Genomic DNA, 18,731 nt, shown 5'->3' with positions numbered 1-18,731 from the left:
GAAGTATTTGCACCTGGCAAAACATACTGGAAAGTAATGGGGAGTGTCACACAAATCGACAGGGGCCTTGAGATGAGAAACAAGGGACATCTAAGTGGTTAGCAACCTATATCGGGGAATGAGAAGATGCCTTCAACACAAATGAATCCTTGGTCAGATGCACACTACTGCAGTGCCTTAGACTATGTGACCCCATCCAACTTAAACACATCCCCCTCAAGATGACAGAGCACCACAGACTGCCCAAGATTAATTGCCCAGACTCATAGAAGTTAGTTTGAGCAATTACTTATGTGAACTGAGAATTAACTCCAGCAATTTGAACAGGAAAGTCGTAAGCCCTCATACTTAGCAAGGAGCCCCAGGTAGTATTTACCATCTGGGAGTCGGGGAGCAGTTAGGAATTTCAGGAAATATTTCAAGGAGCCAACATATTACTAGAAGCCAAAAATAGTTTAAATTCTACAGAAACCCTTACTAGATAGATGGCAATATCAGCATCAGATACGCTTTTTTTCCTTCTGCATGCAAAAAGTCTTTTCCATTTATGCCAAAATTTAAGTCTTAGAAAATTGACAGAGGTGTTCTGAGTGGTAATTTTAAAAACAGTGTCTTTCTGATGTTATTTTACTGCTCTTCTCCATTTTTTTAATATTTGTTCCCAGTACAATAACAAGGTGTAAGTAGAGAAGAATATATCCCAAGATTGGCTATAAAGTCATATCAAGTTTTAACATTTTTATTATTAAGGGCAGTGATCGAAATTTTTTGTTAATCCTTGTATAAATTAATATAGCCCATTTAATCCTTCCACTTTAAAGGCTGTGAATTTTATTTATCACACCGTGCCATCAGTATTTAGCTGTTCCTTCTGGGGTACAAATAGTCTTCCTCTCTAACTTTTCAGCTAATTACTGTCTTCTCCTTGCTGACTGGAGGACTGAAAATACAGCTACTGTCAGGGTTCCCTAACATCCAGGTAGACATCTTGGGAACACTGATAGAACCGATAACAAGCCATTTTATAGGGACTTAAAAGCTACTCAAGAAATGAACGAGGTCCATTAGACTTTCTGTCATGCATATGATGGGAAAAAATATACCACCATAAGATCCACTCAATTGTCCTGCTGTGACAGCAGTAGCTATTGTGTGAGAGAGGTTTGGGGAAGGTGGCTCCACCTTGGTGTTTATGCTCTGCTGGCTAGTGGGAGTTTCAGGTACAGCATCCTAACAGAAGGGGCTTTGTGATAGGCTATCAGTGACAAACAAGAGCGACAACGTACAGCCCAGTGGTTTGACAAGAAGGAGAAGCTCAACAATGAGAGAATGACCTCCTTCAGTTTCCCATTTCAGTCTGACATTTACTTCCTCACACAAAGCTTAGCTTGGTGTGTTGGGGTCCAAATCACATTTGAACCTTGTACAGAGTGATGAGAGTCAAGCTGAGATATTTTAAGTGCATTTCTTTTCTTTGTACCCTGCTTTGAACTGCTTTTAAACCTACAGATGTTTGGCCCAGCTGTCCAAACTAAGAAGCTGAGAAAGAAACGTGGAAAGTATGTTCCCAGATTAATGTTTTGTTTTCCCGTGTGTGTGTGTGTGTGTGTGCACGCACATGTGTTAAATATGTCCTGTGTTTGTCCCAGTTAAATATGTCCCAGTCTTTGATGTATAGATAAATGAGAGTCTAATAGATAAGCTTCCTTTTTTTTCTTATAAAAAGGACTGCTTTTTCCTGAAGAGCTATATCTATTCTCAACTCAATAAATATTTATTGAGCATGTACTACTCAAAATTACACTGCCTCTTGATGGAAGAGACAAATGCAAAGATAAGCAACACATGGTGTGGTCATTTTCCCTCTGTAAGGAAACTGAGACATGTGGCCAAATAATTATGAAGTATGATATATTGTTATCAATGCCCTGTTCCTTACTGAGGCACTTCCAAGCTTTCCCCACATTTCTTAACTGGCTGATTCTACCTCCTCACCTTCTCACTTCTGACATATGACATCACCTATTACCTGAGAAAACCCAACATGAGAAAAGTCACTTCACCTGTCATTATGTAGAAGTTATTTCAAAAGAGATAAAAATGTGTCAGGGTGCCTGGATCGCTCAGTCAGTTGAGTGTCCGACTTCAGCTCAGGTCATGATCTCGCAGTTCGTGAGGTCGAGCCCCACTTTGGGCTCTGCGCTGACAGCTCAGAGCCTGAAGCCTGCTTTGGAGTCTGTGTCTCCCTCTCTCTCTCTCTGCCGCTCCCCCCCCCCCCACCTCTCTCTCTCTCAGAAATAAATAAAAAACATTTTTAAAAAAGATTTAAAAATGTGTCAAAGAGCAGTGTAGGTGCCTGTTCAAAAGGAAACTAACAGAACCTAACAGAAACCAGGGCTAGTCCTCAGATTTAAGGTTAAAACTTGAATTCGGTGCTAGACCAACGTGTGAGCAGTCTTTTGTGTTCTTCGTAATTTCTCCCATCACCTATTCAGACTTTTGCTTTACTTGTATGCGCTCTTGAAAGGGAAAATAAGGCAAACTGGCATGTTGTAGTCATCTTCTTTACCCCAATTTCTGTGCTCCATATAATCATGTGTCTCAGTGAATCCTCACCACGACACTCTGAGGTCAGTAGTGGGATCTTCATGCAGTGGGGACACTGAGGCTCAGCACGATCTCACCGCTAGACAGGACTCACGCCCATGTCTGCCTGAATGTAATGTTGTCCATGCAGCGCACTGACACTCTGCTCATCTGGCTCCTTCAACTATACACAATAGGGTAAGAAAGGAGTCAGGAAGGAAGGTTGATTCTTATGAATTCCATCAAGTATTTCATACCATTATAACTAACACAGGTGCAAGCATTCCTTTTTAAAAAGAACCCTTAAAAACTAGTCAATCTACTACGGGACATCAATCCTTACTTTCACTGCCAAATGTTATTTTTTAACAATGTACGAACTTTTTAAAGTTTTAGGTTTACAGAATAATTGAGTAGATAATATATAAGATTCCTTATATCAACTCCCTGTTCCCCAACCCACCCCCCACACACAGCTTCCTTTACTTTTAACATCTTGCATTAATGGGGTTGATTCGTTAAAACTGATGAACCAATATTAATACATTATTATTATTATTGTTAACTATAGTCCATAATTTACATTAGTGTTCACTCTTGGTGTTGGATAGTTCTGTGGGTTTTAACAAATGAGTAATGACATGTATCCATCATTATAATACCATACAGAGTAGAGTCACCGCTGTAAAAGTTTCCTGTGCTTCACCTACTGATTCATTCCTCCCCTTCCTCCCCTGACCACACCCAGTCCCCAGCAACCACCGAGATTTTCACTGTCTCTGTAGTTTGTCTTTTCCAAAGTACTGTATAGCTGGAATCATATAGCAGGTAGCCTTTTCAGACTGGTTTCTTCCACCAAGCAGTATGCATTTAAGATTCTTCCGGGTCTTTTCACAGTTTGATAGCTCATTCCTTTGTATTCTTTAAATATCATTTTTTCCAACACACACAATTGTGGCACCTGTAGTATGTCAGATGCCGTGATGAGCACTGAGGATGAATAGGATGCAATGCCTACTCAAGGGCCCTGCTGCCTAGCATTAGAGGAAAGGTATGTAAACACAAAAACTAATAGCACTTTATAAGTGTCATAATAGAACTCTATAGGGATACAAAAGAGGGGCAAAGTGGGGAGAATTCCATTTCACTCCTGGTACAGAGAGTCAGGAATGACTCCCTACAGGATTTGGAGTTGCTGCAGGATCAGCAAGAGCCAGGCAGAGCTCTGGGAGCCAAGCTGAAAAGTTCTAGGTGGGACAGCAGGGCACGTTTGAAGAAAGGCGAGAAGCCCAGGCAGAAGCTGGCAAATGTGGACATGAAAATGCTAGCTCCTGAGGTCCCATCTAGAGCCTGTATTCTCTCTCACTTCCTTCACGTCTCTTCTCAAATGCCCTGATCAGGGGCCTACCCAGAAGACCCTAGGGAAAAGACACCACCCCCTCCCCACCTCACACCTTTTCTTCTTACTCTCCTTCCTTTTCTCATAGCAACTACCCACTTTAACATACTGAATATGTATTTTGTATTGTCTGCCTTCTCCCACCAAAATGTACAGCCCCAGGGGCAGGGTCTTTAGCTTTGTTCATGCCCAGCCCACGGTGGGCTTGCCATAAACATGTGCTGTTCCCTCCATGCCTGCAATCCTTCCTGTTAGGATAAAGCACTGTGAAATGATGTACCCTTACTGGTAAACAGGGGAACAATATTTATATTTTTCCAACAACTGTCACTACATACATAATATTCTAACTCCCCAGATTCTAATTATTGTTTTATTTTTCTGCATTACACTGGGAGACAGAACAAAGAATCTCAAGAGTTTTCAAAAATGTCAGATAACTTTACTGACCTTCACATACTGTAAATGCTGACAAAACCTTCTTTTCAAGTACTACTCAAGGCATGCTGTAATAAATACTCCTTGCTACAACCTACCGTAGCCTGGCAGTTACTCAAATGAGAATGTGTTAAGTTAAATACTTAAGTAATTCTCCCAGAGAAAAGCTGGAGATCGGCACCCAATTCCTTATTTATATACAGCACATCTTGTGCTGGGGTTTGAAATTTTAAAATTAACTCTGTTGTGGTTAGGTCTTGAGGGCTATAGCTGGTAAACTTTTCCCTGGGAATGCTGACTTGAGGGACTGGTTATAAGGAAGCAACATGCTCTGAGCACACGAGGTGCACACACTTCAAACAGCACTGCTCCAAGCCCGGATAAAGCCGCCAACATTGAGTTCAATGATCAAAATCACTGGGGTAAATGATGGGAGAAGAGATCATTTGGTTGTGTGGCCAGAGTGACTGTTTCAGTTTTGGACAGAACTGCCCAGAGTATTTTTTCACTGGGGGGCATTTTATGGAAAGCACTGGCTTTCTTAATCCTTTACCTTCTCAGTTCTTAGATCTTCTCCCAGTGTTTTCCTCTGTTGAAACCCATTCATCGTGTCCAATGCTGTCACTCTGACCTTGACATCACTAATAAGTATACCACAGCAAAAAACATCTCAGTGTCAAGCTCCCACCTTTTAGGCATGCCTCCCTTCCCTGCTGTTCTGCTTTTCCGTCTCCAGTGCCAGCGATTATTCAACTGAGTGGAGAAAAGCAAAGGGTTTTCCATTTCCATCATCTCACATCCTCATTTCTTACCTTTCCCAGGCTACATTCCATGGATGACTGTGACCATCAATTTGCCTTTAACTCTTTTTTTTTGTCCCTCTCCCTCTTTCCCATTTAATTACACCCCGATGCTGGGTAAACTTAATTTGCCCACCTTCTCTGCACCTCTGTGGCTGAATGTTCTTGGAGAAAATCAACAGTCATGCAGATGGGTCTTTCTCTAAATTTATGAAGAGCACTCACCAGTGCCCAGGAATCCTACTGCATTTCCCATTTGAGGCAAATTTCAGATCTTCTTTCTCTGCAAGCCCCCCTCCCCTCCACAGCTCATGAACTCATTTCATTCTTCCCTGACAAAACAGTAGCAATCAGATGGGAACTCCCTCAACTTCCTAACACCAACTTTATTAACTTATCTACATCTACACTCACATTCTCTGCCTTCCTCTAATTCAATGGAGGAAAAAAAAGTTCCCCAATGCTTAAAATGCCAGCCCCTCCCCTTACTTTCTGGATTTCATCCCCTCTTCCCATATTCAAGAAATTCAAGCTGGAGATTACCCTGTGATTCTCCATAAGTCACTAGACTCTTTCTCTCTACTGGATAATCCAACAAACATACAAATATACCATTAAAAAACAACACCTCCTCAGGAGTACAAGCTGGTGCAGCCACTCTGGAAAACAGTCTGGAGGGTCCTCAAAAGACTAAAAATGGAACTACCCTACTACCCAGCAATTGCACTACTAGGCCTTTATCCAAGGGATAAAGGTGTGCTGTTTCCAAGGGACACATGCACCCCCATGTTTATAGCAGCACTATCAATAATAGCCAAAGTATGGAAAGAGCCCAAATGTCCATCGATGGATGAATGGATAAAGAAGATGTGGTATATATATATATATATATATATATACACACACAATGGAGTATTACTCAGCAATCAAAAAGAATGAAATCTTGCCATTTGCAACTATGTGGATAGAACTGGAGGGTATTATGCTAAGTGAAATTAGTCAGTCACAGAAAGACAAATATCATATGACTTCACTCATATGAGGACTTTAAGAGACAAAACAGATGAACATAAGGGAAGGGAAACAAAAATAATATAAAAACAGGGAGGGGGACAAAACATAAGAAACTCATAAATATGGAGAACAAACTGAGGGTTACTGGAGGGGGTGTGGGGGGGGTGGGCTAAATGGGTAAGGGGCATTAAGGAATCTACTCCTGAAATCATTGTGGCACTATATGCTAAGTAATTTGGATGTAACTTTTAAAAAATAAAAATAAAAATAAAATTTTAAAAAATAAAGTAATGGGGCGCCTGGGTGGCTCAGTTGGTTGGGCGTCTGACTTCGGCTCAGGTCACAATCTCGCGGTCCGTGAGTTTGAGCCCCACGTCAGGCTCTGTGCTGACAGCTCAGAGCCTGAAGCCTGTTTCAGATTCTGTGTCTCCCTCTCTCTGACCTTCCCCCATTCATGCTCTGTCTCTCTCTGTCTCAAAAATGAATAAACGTTAAAAAAAACATTTTTTTAAATAAAATAAAATAAAGTACTTAGTCTTTGTTTTGCCCTCAAAAAAAAAAAAACAACCAACAACACCTCCTTTGAACTTACATTACCTTCCAATTATTACTTCATTTTTCTGACCCCTTCACAACAAACTTATCAAGAGATGCCTAGATTTACGGGCATCTCTTCCAACCATTTGTTCAAGCAAAATTCCTCTAAGACATCCTTGACTTCCTTCTATCCTTTATCCATTCTACATCACCTAAACACATACCTCTTCAACTGGCCAGCTTTACTTTCCTCAAAAAGACCCTCTTTATCTGTCCCTTCTCTCCAGCTCTGCTGTTACCACCTGTGCTTATGTCATTGTCATCTTTTGCTGATAGTACTACAGTAGCCCTTTCTTTTTTCTCTAGAACCCCTAAACTCTGTTGCCTATAGAGCAATCTTTCTACAATGTAAAACAGATAATGGTAAGTCCCTTGAAACTCACCAGTGACTTCTTTGCATTTAGAACCATTCGCAAATATCTTTTTCTTGCCTAAATGGCCTCTTATGATCTCTACCAGTCTATTTCTCCTACCTCAGCACATCTCACTCTTCCTATTTCTCTCTATGATCCAGCCCTACAAGCTGGCATTCTTTGTATTCCTCAAGTTCACCAAACCTCTTCCCAATTCAAAGCTTTTGAAGTTGCTTTCCTTCTTCCCAGCATTCTTTCCAGGTTTCAGCTCTATATCAAGAAATGTCATCTCTAGACACCTAATCTAATGTGAATATCCTCTCCAGCCACTATTATCAAATGATTGTTTTATTTCTCTTATAGAATTTACTATTATCTAAAATTTTAGCTTTAATTTACTGTCTGTCTTCTTCCCTTCAAAATATGAGCGTTATGACAACATGGATCTTGAATGCTGTCTCATTCACTCTCCTGTTCAACTTATTTTAAGCAGATATCTTTACAAACAAAAGATGATCAGATTTATTTGTTGAATGAGTAAATAAACATTGGTTCTCAGTTTTTATGGCTGAATAAAACATAAATATTAAATATCAAGATTATTAGATAATGTTGTCCTTTCTGTTTTAGGATTGAGTCTTGAAATACAGTGTTTGGGTTGTGACATAAGACTTTACTTCAGGATTCCCAAGAAGATGCACTGCAATAAAAACATACATTGTAAAACTTTTTTTTAATTAAAATAAATATGTACACCATTGTTTTATATATATTAAAATACATGGCCACAGCAACTTCTTACTCAACATGTCTCCAGAGGCAAGGGAAACAAAAGCAAAAATGAACTACTGGGACCTCATCAAAATAAAAAGCTTCTGCACAGTGAAGGAAACAATCAGCAAAACTAAAAGGCAACTGACAGAATGGGAGAAGATATTTGCAAATGACACATCAGGTAAAGGGTTAGTATCCAAAAATCTATAAAGAACTTATCAAACTCAACACCCAAAAAACGAATAATCCAGTGAAGAAATGGGCAAAAGACATGAATAGGCACTTCTCCAAAGAAGACATCCAGATGTCCAGCTGACACATGAAAAAATGCTCAACATCACTCATCATCAGAGAAATACAAATCAAAATCACAATGAGATACCACCTCACACCTGTCAGAATGGCTACATTAACAACTCAGGCAACAACAGATTTGGCAGGGATGCGGAGAAAGAGGATCTCTTTTGTACTGCTGGTGGGAATGCAAACTGGTGCAGCCACTCTAGAAAACAGTATGGAGGTTCCTCAAAAAATTAAAAATAGAACTACCAAAAATTGCACTACTAGGTCTTTATCTAAGGGATACAGGTATGCTGTTTTGAAGGGGCACATGCACCCCAATATTTACACTGATGGATGGAGTGGATATAGAAGATGTGATATATATATATATATACACACACACATATATATGTATACGTATATGTATATATATGTGTACATACACACACACACACACACACACACACACACACACACACAATGGAGTATTACTCGGCAATCAAGAAGAATGAAATCTTGTCATTTGCAACTATGTAGATGAAACTAGAGGGTATTATGCTAAGTGAAATTAGTCAGAGAAAGACAAATATATGACTTCACTCATATGAGGATTTTAAGAGACAAAACAGATGAACGTAAGGGAAGAGAAGCATAAATAATATAAAAACAGGGAGGGGACAAAACATAAGAGACTCTTAAATATGGAGAACAAACAGAGGGTTACTGGAGGGGGTGTGGGGGGGGGGGCGCTAAATGGGTAAGGAACATTAAGAAATCTACTCCTGAAATCACTGTTGCAATAAGCTAACTAACTTGGATGTAAATTTAAAAAATAAATAAGAAGAAAGAAAGAAAGAAAGAAAGAAAGAAAGAAAGAAAGAAAGAAAAAAAATTTTTTAAAAATACAAAATTGTGTATGCAATAATTTACAAAACAATAAAAGTTAAGCCTCAGTACTTGATAATCTTTGTTATCTTTACTCCAACTACTATAAATTCTCCAGAGCTACTGCAGTTTGCAGCTAGACTCCAAAACTACGAAATGCTAGTTTTCACAGGAAATAAACCCCAAGATTGATAATACCTTACCAACATGGTGCTGAAACCAAAACCAAAATGTTTTGAAGCCATTATTTCCCTTAGAGTTTTAGTCTATGTCATTGACTTCAAAGATATTTTTTTTTTAATTTTTTTTTTAACGTTTATTTATTTTTGAGACAGAGCATGAACGGGGGAGGGTCAGAGAGAGAGGGAGACACAGAATCCGAAGCGGGCTCCAGGCTCTGAGCTGTCAGCCCAGAGCCGGACGCAGGGCTCGAACTCATGGACCGCAAGATCGTGACCTGAGTTGAAGTCGGACGCCCAACCGACTAAGCCACCCAAGCGCCCCAAAGATATTTTAATCTTACTATTTTAGCCCCAGTATCTGCTATATGCTTCCTTAAGATCATGGCCACTTTAGTAGTCTCTGCATTCAATCATCACTAGTAAAGAATTAGTATAACACTGTAATAGGCCAGATACCAGAAATAGAAAAAGTGAAAACAATCCAGAGCAACTGGCTCACAATTTTTCATGGGTTACTTACAAAATAACCATAAACTGTCTTTTATTAATTTTAAAATACTACACTCTAGATAATAATGATAATAAACACAGAGTTAAACTAATAATGATTAATCTGTACAAAAGAAAAATTTGATCTATAAATCTTAAACAATTTAATTTGGTAAAAAATTATTGAATAGAGAAAGTTTATTACTAAAATTGATATCTTTTTTTTTCTTGTGAGAGAGAGAAAAAGTGAGACAGTGCATGCACAAAGCAAGAGAGGGGCAAAGGCAGAGGAAGACAAGGAATCCCAAGCAGTTTGCATGTCCAGCAAGAAGCCCAAAGTGGGGCTTGGTCTCATACTGTGAGACCATGACCTGAGAGAAAATCAAGAGTCAGACTCTGAGCTGACTGAGCCACCCAGGCCCCTAAAATAACTGATATAGTTTGTAATGGTCCACAACATTGTTAATGTACTAAATTTCACTAAGTTGTACCTTTAAAGTAGTTAAAATGGCAAGTTTCACCATAATTTAAGTACTATACTATCTAAAACAAATAGTATAAATCATACCAAATTTTAAAAATCAAAGGGAAATAATTAGATTAGCTAGTCCTCTGCCCCAACTTAATTCTTAACAAAATGGTTCTCAAAAAATTGCTATCAGGGGTGCCTGGATGGCTCAGTCAGTTAAGCACCCAACTCTTGATCACAACTCAGGTCATGATCTCACAGGCATGAGTTCAAGCCCCACATTGGGCTCTGTGCTGGGCATGAAGCCTACTTTAAAAAAAAAAATGATATCAGAACCTAAAAAGAAGAAACAAACCTTCCCTGTATACTTTATAAAGAAAAGATTTATGTCTATGAAATAATTTCAGCATAATAAAGTTGAAATGTAAATAGAGGACACATTTAACATCTCCATTTAAAAAAAAGAAGATAAAGTAATTAATTTGGCTTATTTGAGTTTGCTTCAGAAAATACTTACATTGCAAATTTATTTATGTCTTTGTTTTTGACGAAATACAGTCAAACATTCTTAGGGTCAGAATGATAGGGTCAAAATAGAGACCAAAATAATCTTATACCCAAATGTAACTTCTCTTTCAAACAAGAACCAGGAAAGATCTCACCTTCTTTCACTCTTGGTTTTCCTTCCCCTAGCTATACCTTCTCAATACAACAAAAGAAAAAAATATTTCTAAAACATAAATTAGATTGTCTTATATACATGCTGGCTTTGCAAGGGCCTCTTTTAAATGTAGAATAAAAGTCAGTGGAATTTGGAATAGGAAGAAAAGGGAGCAAATGTTCTTTATTTCCCCTTCCCACATCTGCTTCTCTCTAACCTGCAGCCATCCTCTTCATCACTACCACTGTAAAGAATTATCAGAAACAAAATAATTAAAATAAGTGAAAAGGAGTCTGGTTCCATTCTAGGTGATGTAAGCTTACTCAAGCCACTAATAACCTTGGGCAGATGAATGAGCAGCCGAAGAAATCAGAACTCAAAGTACCACTGAACAAGAGATGAGTTTTCTACTTCTTTTTTCCTCTCGTATCTCCTGTCTTGGATATGTAGCCAGAAACCTAGAACTGCACACTGAGGGGCGAGGTGCCTGGCTGGCTGAGTCAGAAGAACATTCAACTCTTGATCTCTGGGTTGTGAGTTAGAGCCCCACATGGGGTGTAGAGATTACTCAAATAAATAAAACTGGGGAAAAAAAAAAAAAAAAGAACTGCACACTGGGGGCAAATAGAATTTCAAGAGAAGCTATCAGTTTCTGGTCCAAGGAAATAAAAAGGGCATCTCCACTGGTAAAAGAGTGGGGGAAATGCTCTGCATTTTTTTTCTCATTCTCTCCCTTGGCCATGGGAGCAGACATAGGTGTGGAAATATGCAGTGGTACACATAACTAAAACCCAGTATTTTTACAAAGTGACCAAGAGAAGTGAACTCTAGAAACTGAATGTGTTGTGGAGCTGGATAAGGAGAAGGAAGTCAGGAGAGTAACCCAATAGATTTGTGCATGAACTCCTAGACTTTATCTTGAACTGCACATGTATGGATCTGATCTTAAGCTGAATACCAAAGGCTTTGAGATATACCGTATACAACTGTCCACATTACAGACTCTTATCGAAAATAAAAGGGGTACCATTTCCTAACTGATTTTTTTATTTAAATTCCAGTTAGTTAGCACACTGTGTAATATTAGTTTCAGGTCTACAATATAGTGATTCAACATTTCCATATATCACATCATCTGGAGCTCATCACAAGTGCCCTCCTTAATCCCCACCTATTTAGCCCATTCCCCACACCCAGCTCCCTTCTAGTAACCATCAGTTTGTTCTCTATAGTTAAGAGTCTATTTCTTGGTTTGCCTCTCTCTCCTAACTGATTTAATGAGCCCAGAACTACCTGATACAAGAACCAAAAAAAGATATTACAAGAAACACTATGGAACCATTTCCCTCATGAATAGAGAACAGAAAAATAATGTAGAAAATCAATGAAACTACAAGTTGGCTCTTTTAGTTAACAAAAGTTAACAAAATTGACAAACCTTCGGCTAGACCAATTAAAAAAAAGAGATAAGACTCAAATTAAAATTAGGAATGAAAGTGAGGACATTACTACTGAACTTACAGAAATAAAAAGAATTGAAAATAAACACAATGAGGGGCGCCTGGGTGGCTCATTCAGTTAAGCATCCAACTTTAGCTCAGGTCATGTTCTCACAGTTCGTGAGTTCAATCCCTGTGTTGGGCTCTGTGCTGACAGTTCAGAGCCTGGAGCTTGCTTTGGATTTTGTGTCTCCCTCTCTCTGTGCCCCTCCCGCACTCACGCTCTGTCTCTACCTGTCTCTCAAAAATGAATAAACATAAATTTTTTTTTAATTTAAGAAAATAAATACAATGAATGATTGTATGCTAATAAATTAGATAATCTGGATGAATGAACAAATTCTTAAAAACATACAGAACAAATAGAAAATATAAAAAGACCTATTATGAGCAAAGAGATTAAATCATTAATCAAAAAATTTCCAATAAAAAAAAGCCCAGGAACAGATGGCTTACTGGTAAACTTTATCAAACATTTAAAGAAGAATTAATACCAATCCTTCTTAAACTCATCCACAATGTAGTAGAGGAGAAAAACCCTTTCTAGTTCATTATATTAGGACTGTATTATTCTGACCCCCAAGACATCATAAGAAAACTATAGATCAAATCCCTTATGCATATAGAGCCAAAAATCATCAACAAAATACTAACAAACTGAAGCCAATAGCACATTAAGAAGATTACACACCAGGAGAAGTGGGATGTAGTTCAGGAATACAAAGTTGGTTTAACATGTGAAAATCAATTAACATAATACACCGTATTAGTAGAATAAAGAAATAAAAGCACACGATCATCTCAATAGATGTAGTAAAAGCATCTGGCAAAATTCTTTTCTTTATGGATTACAAAAACTCACAAACAGAAATTAAAAGGAAATTTCTCAACCTTATAAAGTTCGTCTACAAAAAATTACACAACTCTCATTATACCTAATGGTGAAAGATTGGATATCTTCTCCCTTTATCAGGAACAAGAAATGGATATCCATTCTCACTATTTCCAGTAAACATTTTATGACAGATTTTAGCCAGAACAATTAGGCAATTTTAAAAAAGGCATCTATTTTCATTTAAAGATGACAGGATCTTACATATAGACAATCTCTTAAAAAATTCTACAATGGAACTGGAGAGTGTTATGCTAAGTGAAATAAGTCATACAGAGAAAGGGAGATACCATATATTTTCACTCTTATGTGGATCCTGAGAAACTTAACAGAAGACCATGGGGGAGGGGAAGGAAAAAAAAAAGTTAGAGAGGGAGGGAGCCAAACCATAAGAGACTCTTAAAAACTGAGAATAAACTGAGGGTTGATGGGGTGGTGGGAGGGAGGGAAAAGTGGGTGATGGGCATTGAGGAGGGCAACTGTTGGGATAAGCACTGGGTGTTGTATGAAACCAATTTGACCATAAATTTCATATTAAAAAAATAAATTAAATAAATAAATAAATAAATAAATAAATAAATAAATAAATAGATCTACAAAATAGATGGTGGGTTGGAAGATGGGTGAAATAGGCAAGGGGGATTAAAAGTACACTTCTCATGATGAGCACTGAGTAATGCTGTATGGAATTGTTGAATCACTATATTGTACACCTGAAAGCAACACGATATGTTAACTATCCTGGGAATTTTTAAGATGGAAAAAAATCTACAGAACAATTATTAGAGCTCAGAAACCAGGTCAGCAAAGTTGTAGGATTCAAGACACATAAATCAGTTATGTTTCCATCACTAGCCATGAACAATCCAAAAATGAAATTAAGAAAATAATTCCATTTGCAGAAATATCAAAACAAATATAATACTTAGGAATAAACTTAAACAAGAGACTAGAAGGGGAGAACAAGTCCTGTACACTAAACCAACAAAAATATTATTTAAAGTAATTTTTAAAAACATAAATATATGGAAGACATCTGTGTCTGTAGATTGGAATACTTAACATTTTTTGATACAACAATACTGCCCAAATTGATCTATAGATTCAGTAAAATCTGTTAAAATCTCCATGGCTTTTTTTTAAGAAATGAAAAAGGTGATCCTCAAATTCGTATAGAAATATAAGAATTGAGTGTCCAGATTTTTGACAAGACCATTCAACGGGGAGAGAATAGTCTCTTCAACAAATTGTGCTGGGATAATTGGCTAACTACATGGAAAAGAATGAAATTGGACTTGAATCTCACTCCATAGGCAAAAATATTAGCTCAAAATGAACAATGAAACTAGAAGTTTCTTTTAAAATGAGTAAATGCTGGGGTGCCTAGGTGGCTCTTGATTAAGGGTCTGACTCTTGATTTCAGCTCAGGTCATGATCTCACAGTTCGTGAGTTCAAGCCCTCATGGGGCTCTGCACTGACAGTGCAGAGCCTGCTTAGGATTTCTTTCTCTCCCCCTCTCTCTCTGCCCCTCCCCTGCTCTTGCACATGCTCTCTCTCTCTCTCTCTCTCTCAAAGATAAATAAATAAACTTAAAAATAAAAAAATAAAAGGAGCAAATCTTTTAATAGGAGTAAGTCTTTATGAATTCAGATTTAACAATGAATATAAATTCTTAGATTTAACACCAAAAGCATGAGCAACAAAAGAAAAAAATAGATAAACTGGACTTCATCAAAATAAAAAAAAAACTTTTGTGCAAAAAGGATATTATCAATAAAGTGAAAAGGCAATGTACAGAAAATATTTGTAAATTTTATACCTAATAAGGACTTAATATCCAGAAGATGTAAATATATTACAACTCAACAACAAAAAGACAAACAACTCAATTAAAAAATAGGCAAAGGACTTGGAGGAAATTTCTTCAAAGAATACATATAAATGGCAACAAGTACAGGACAAATGTTCAACATCATTAATCATTAGGGAAATTTAAATCAAAGCCACAATAAGATACTACTTCATACCCACTAGGATGGATGACTGGAATCAAAGGGTGGAAAATAACAAGTGTTTGTATGGATATGAGGAAATTAGAACACTTGCACTCTGTTCACGGGAATATAAAATGCCTTAGCCGCCTGTGGAAAAGAGTTTGGCAGTTCTTCAGAAGTGAAATACATAGTTGCCATGTGACTCAGCAATTTCAATCCTAGGTATATACCCAGGAAAAATAAAAATATATGTTCCCACAAATCTTGTAAACAAATAGTAATTAGCAGTATTGTTCACCATGGTAAAGAAGTGGAACTAATCCAAATGTTTGTCAACAGATGAATGGATAAATATGTGTATATCCATACACAATGAAACTAAGTAAGGATACATGTATTATTTCCTACTGTTGCATGTGAATCTACAATTATATTAAAATGAACTATTTAATTAAATAAATCAGTCTTATTTCTATGTACCAGCAATGAATAATTAAAAACTAAATTAAAAAAAAAAAAACAATACCATTCATGGTATCTTCAAAAAAAATACTTAAGCATAAACCTAATAAAGCATAATTAGGATCCATATGATAAAAACTACAAATGCTACAGAAAAAATCAAAGGCCAAAACAAATAAAGAGACATACCTTGTTTATGGATTGGAAGATTCAATATATATGTAAGACATCGATTTAGATGTTCTCCCTTAATTGACATATATGTTTAACAGAATTCTAGTCAATATCCCATAAGGACTTTTGTAGATATTGAAAAGCCAAATATAACAAGTACCCAGAAAAATCTAAATAATTTTTTTAAGAATATATTTGGAAGAATCACACCATCCAATTTTAACACTTACTATGAAGCTACAGTTATCAGGGAAGTATGGTATTGGTGAAATGATAGACATTTTCAGTAGAACTCTTGATCTCTGGGTCATGAGTTATAGCCTCACGTGGGGTGTAGGGATTACTTAAATAAATAAAACTGAAGAAAAACATAGAAAATATAGAGTCCAGGGACCCCTGGGTGGCTCAATGGGTTAAGCATCTGACTCCTGGTTTTGGTTCAGGTCATGATCTCAAGGTTCGTGAGACTGAGCCTCACAGAGCCTCCTTGGGATTGTCTCTCTCTCTCTGCCACTCCCCAGCTCTCCCATGTACTCTCTCTCCCTCTCTCAAAATAAACTTTAAAAATAGAGAGAGAGTCCAGAAAGAGAAAAACATCAAATATACTTAACATTTTTTTTACAATACAAAGGCAAATCATGGAATAGAATAGTATTTTCAAAAAATGGCATTGAAGATGTTGGCAAGGATGCATAGAAAGGGGAATCTTCTGGGGCGCCTGGGTGGCTCAGTCGGTTAAGCCTCCGACTTCAGCTCAGGTCATGATCTCGCGGTCCGTGGGTTCGAGCCCCGCGTCGGGCTCTGGGCTGACGGCTCAGAGCCTGGAGCCTGCTTCCCATTCTGTGTCTCCCTCTCTCTCTGCCCCTCCCCCGTTCATGCTGTGTCTCTCTCTGTCTGAAAAATAAATAAACGTTTAAAAAAAAATTAAAAAAAAAAAAAAAAAAAAGAAAGGGGAATCTTCTTACATTGTTGGTGGGAATGCAAACTGGCACAGCCACTCTGGAAAACAGTATGGAGGTTCCTCAAAAAGTTAAAAATAAGTGCACTACCTGGTATTTACCCAAAGGATATAAAAATACAGATTTGAAGGGGTACACACACCCTGATGTTTATAGCAACATTATCAACAAGAGTCGAACTATGGAAAGAGCCCAAATGTCCATTGACTGGTGAAAGGATAAAGAAGATGTGGTACATATATATACAATGGAATACTACTCAGCCATCAAAAAGAATGAAATCTTGCCATTTGTAATGTCATGGATGGAGTTAAAATGTATTATGCTAAGCAAAATAAGTCAGAGAAAGGCAAATGCCATATGCTTTCACTCATATATGCAATTTAAGAAACAAAACAGATGAACATATGGAAAGGGGGGAAAAAGAGAGAAGGGAAGGCAAACCATAAGAGACTCAATGATAGAGAACAAACTGAGGGTTGATGGAGGGAGGTGGGTGGGAGACGGGCTAAATAGGCACTTGTTAGGATGAATACAGGGTGTTTTATTTAAGTGAGGAATCATTAAATTCTACTCCTGAAATCAATATTACATCATATGTTAATTAGAAATTAAACAAAAATATGTAAAAAAAAAAAAAAAAGATAACATGGCAAATCCTTAAAAAATTGTGTTTATTTTTTTTTAAATGTTTATTGTTTTTGAGCAAGAGAGAGACAGAGTGCAAGCAGGAGAGGGACAGAGAGAGAGGGAGACAAAGAATCTGAAGCAAGCTCCAGGCTCTGAGCTGTCAGCACAGAGCCCAATGCAGGGCTCAAACCCAGGAACCAGGAGATCATGGCCTAAGCTGAAGTTGGAAGCTTAACCAACTGAGCTACCCAGGTGCTCTCCAAAAAATGGTGTTTAAACGATTGAACATACATATGCAGAAAAATGAGCCTCAATCTAAACCTCAAAAATTAGCTTAGATCTACATCTAAATGTAAAACATACATCACAAATAGAAATTTGTGTAAAACATAAAACTATAAAATTTAGCAGAAACACAGGAGACAATCTTCATGACCTAAAATTAGGTAAGGAGTTATTATATATTACACTAAAGGCACAATCCATAAAAGACTAAATTAATGGACCTCATCAAAATGTAAAACTTTAACCCCATGAAAGGCTAGTTGAACAATGAAAAGACAATCTACAAACTGGGAAAAAATATTTGCAAATCACATATGTAACAAAGGATTCGTATCCAGAATTTATAAAATTCTCAAAACTGAAGAATAAAAAGACAAAATCCCACACCCCCGAAGTATGCCAAAAATGTGAACATTTGGCCAAAGAAGTTGCATGTTGGCAACTAGGCACACAAGAAGACACTCAACATCATTAGTCATTAAGGGAATGTAAATGTAATAAGATATCACTACACACACAACAGAATGGCTTAAAAAACAAAACAAGGAGTGCCTGGGTGGCTCAGTCGGTTAAGTATCCGACTTTGGCTCAGGTCGTGATCTTGCAGTTCATGGGTTCAAGCCCTGTGTAGGGCTCTGTGCTGACAGCTCAGAGCCTGGAGCCTGCTTCAGATTGTGTCTCCCTCTCTCTCTCTCTGCCCACCCCCCCTGCTTGCGCTCTGTCTCTCAAAAATAAATAGTTAAAAAAAATTTTTTTTTTTTAAAGTGACCATACCCAGTGTAGGCAACGATGCTGATTAATTGAAACTCTCAAATGTTGCTGATGGCAAGGCAAAATGGCGCAGCCACTCTAGAAAACAGTTTGGCAATGTCTTTAAAAACCAAATATACAGTTACCCAGAAATTA

The 18,731-nt window shown here is 37.6% G+C and overlaps 1 long non-coding RNA gene across 8 annotated transcripts in view; it reads right to left on the bottom strand.

The window, feature by feature from the left end:
• LOC122218037 overlaps positions 1 to 18,731 on the bottom strand; it is a 179,209-nt gene that overhangs the window by 18,174 nt on the left and 142,304 nt on the right. The gene's annotated exons all lie outside the window — the stretch shown is intronic.

Source organism: Panthera leo, chromosome B1 (assembly GCF_018350215.1).
Source record: "Panthera leo isolate Ple1 chromosome B1, P.leo_Ple1_pat1.1, whole genome shotgun sequence".
Lineage (NCBI taxonomy): Eukaryota > Metazoa > Chordata > Mammalia > Carnivora > Felidae > Panthera > Panthera leo.
The sequence above is the reverse complement of the archived record's forward strand: the minus strand, read 5'-3'. Positions and strand labels throughout refer to the sequence as shown.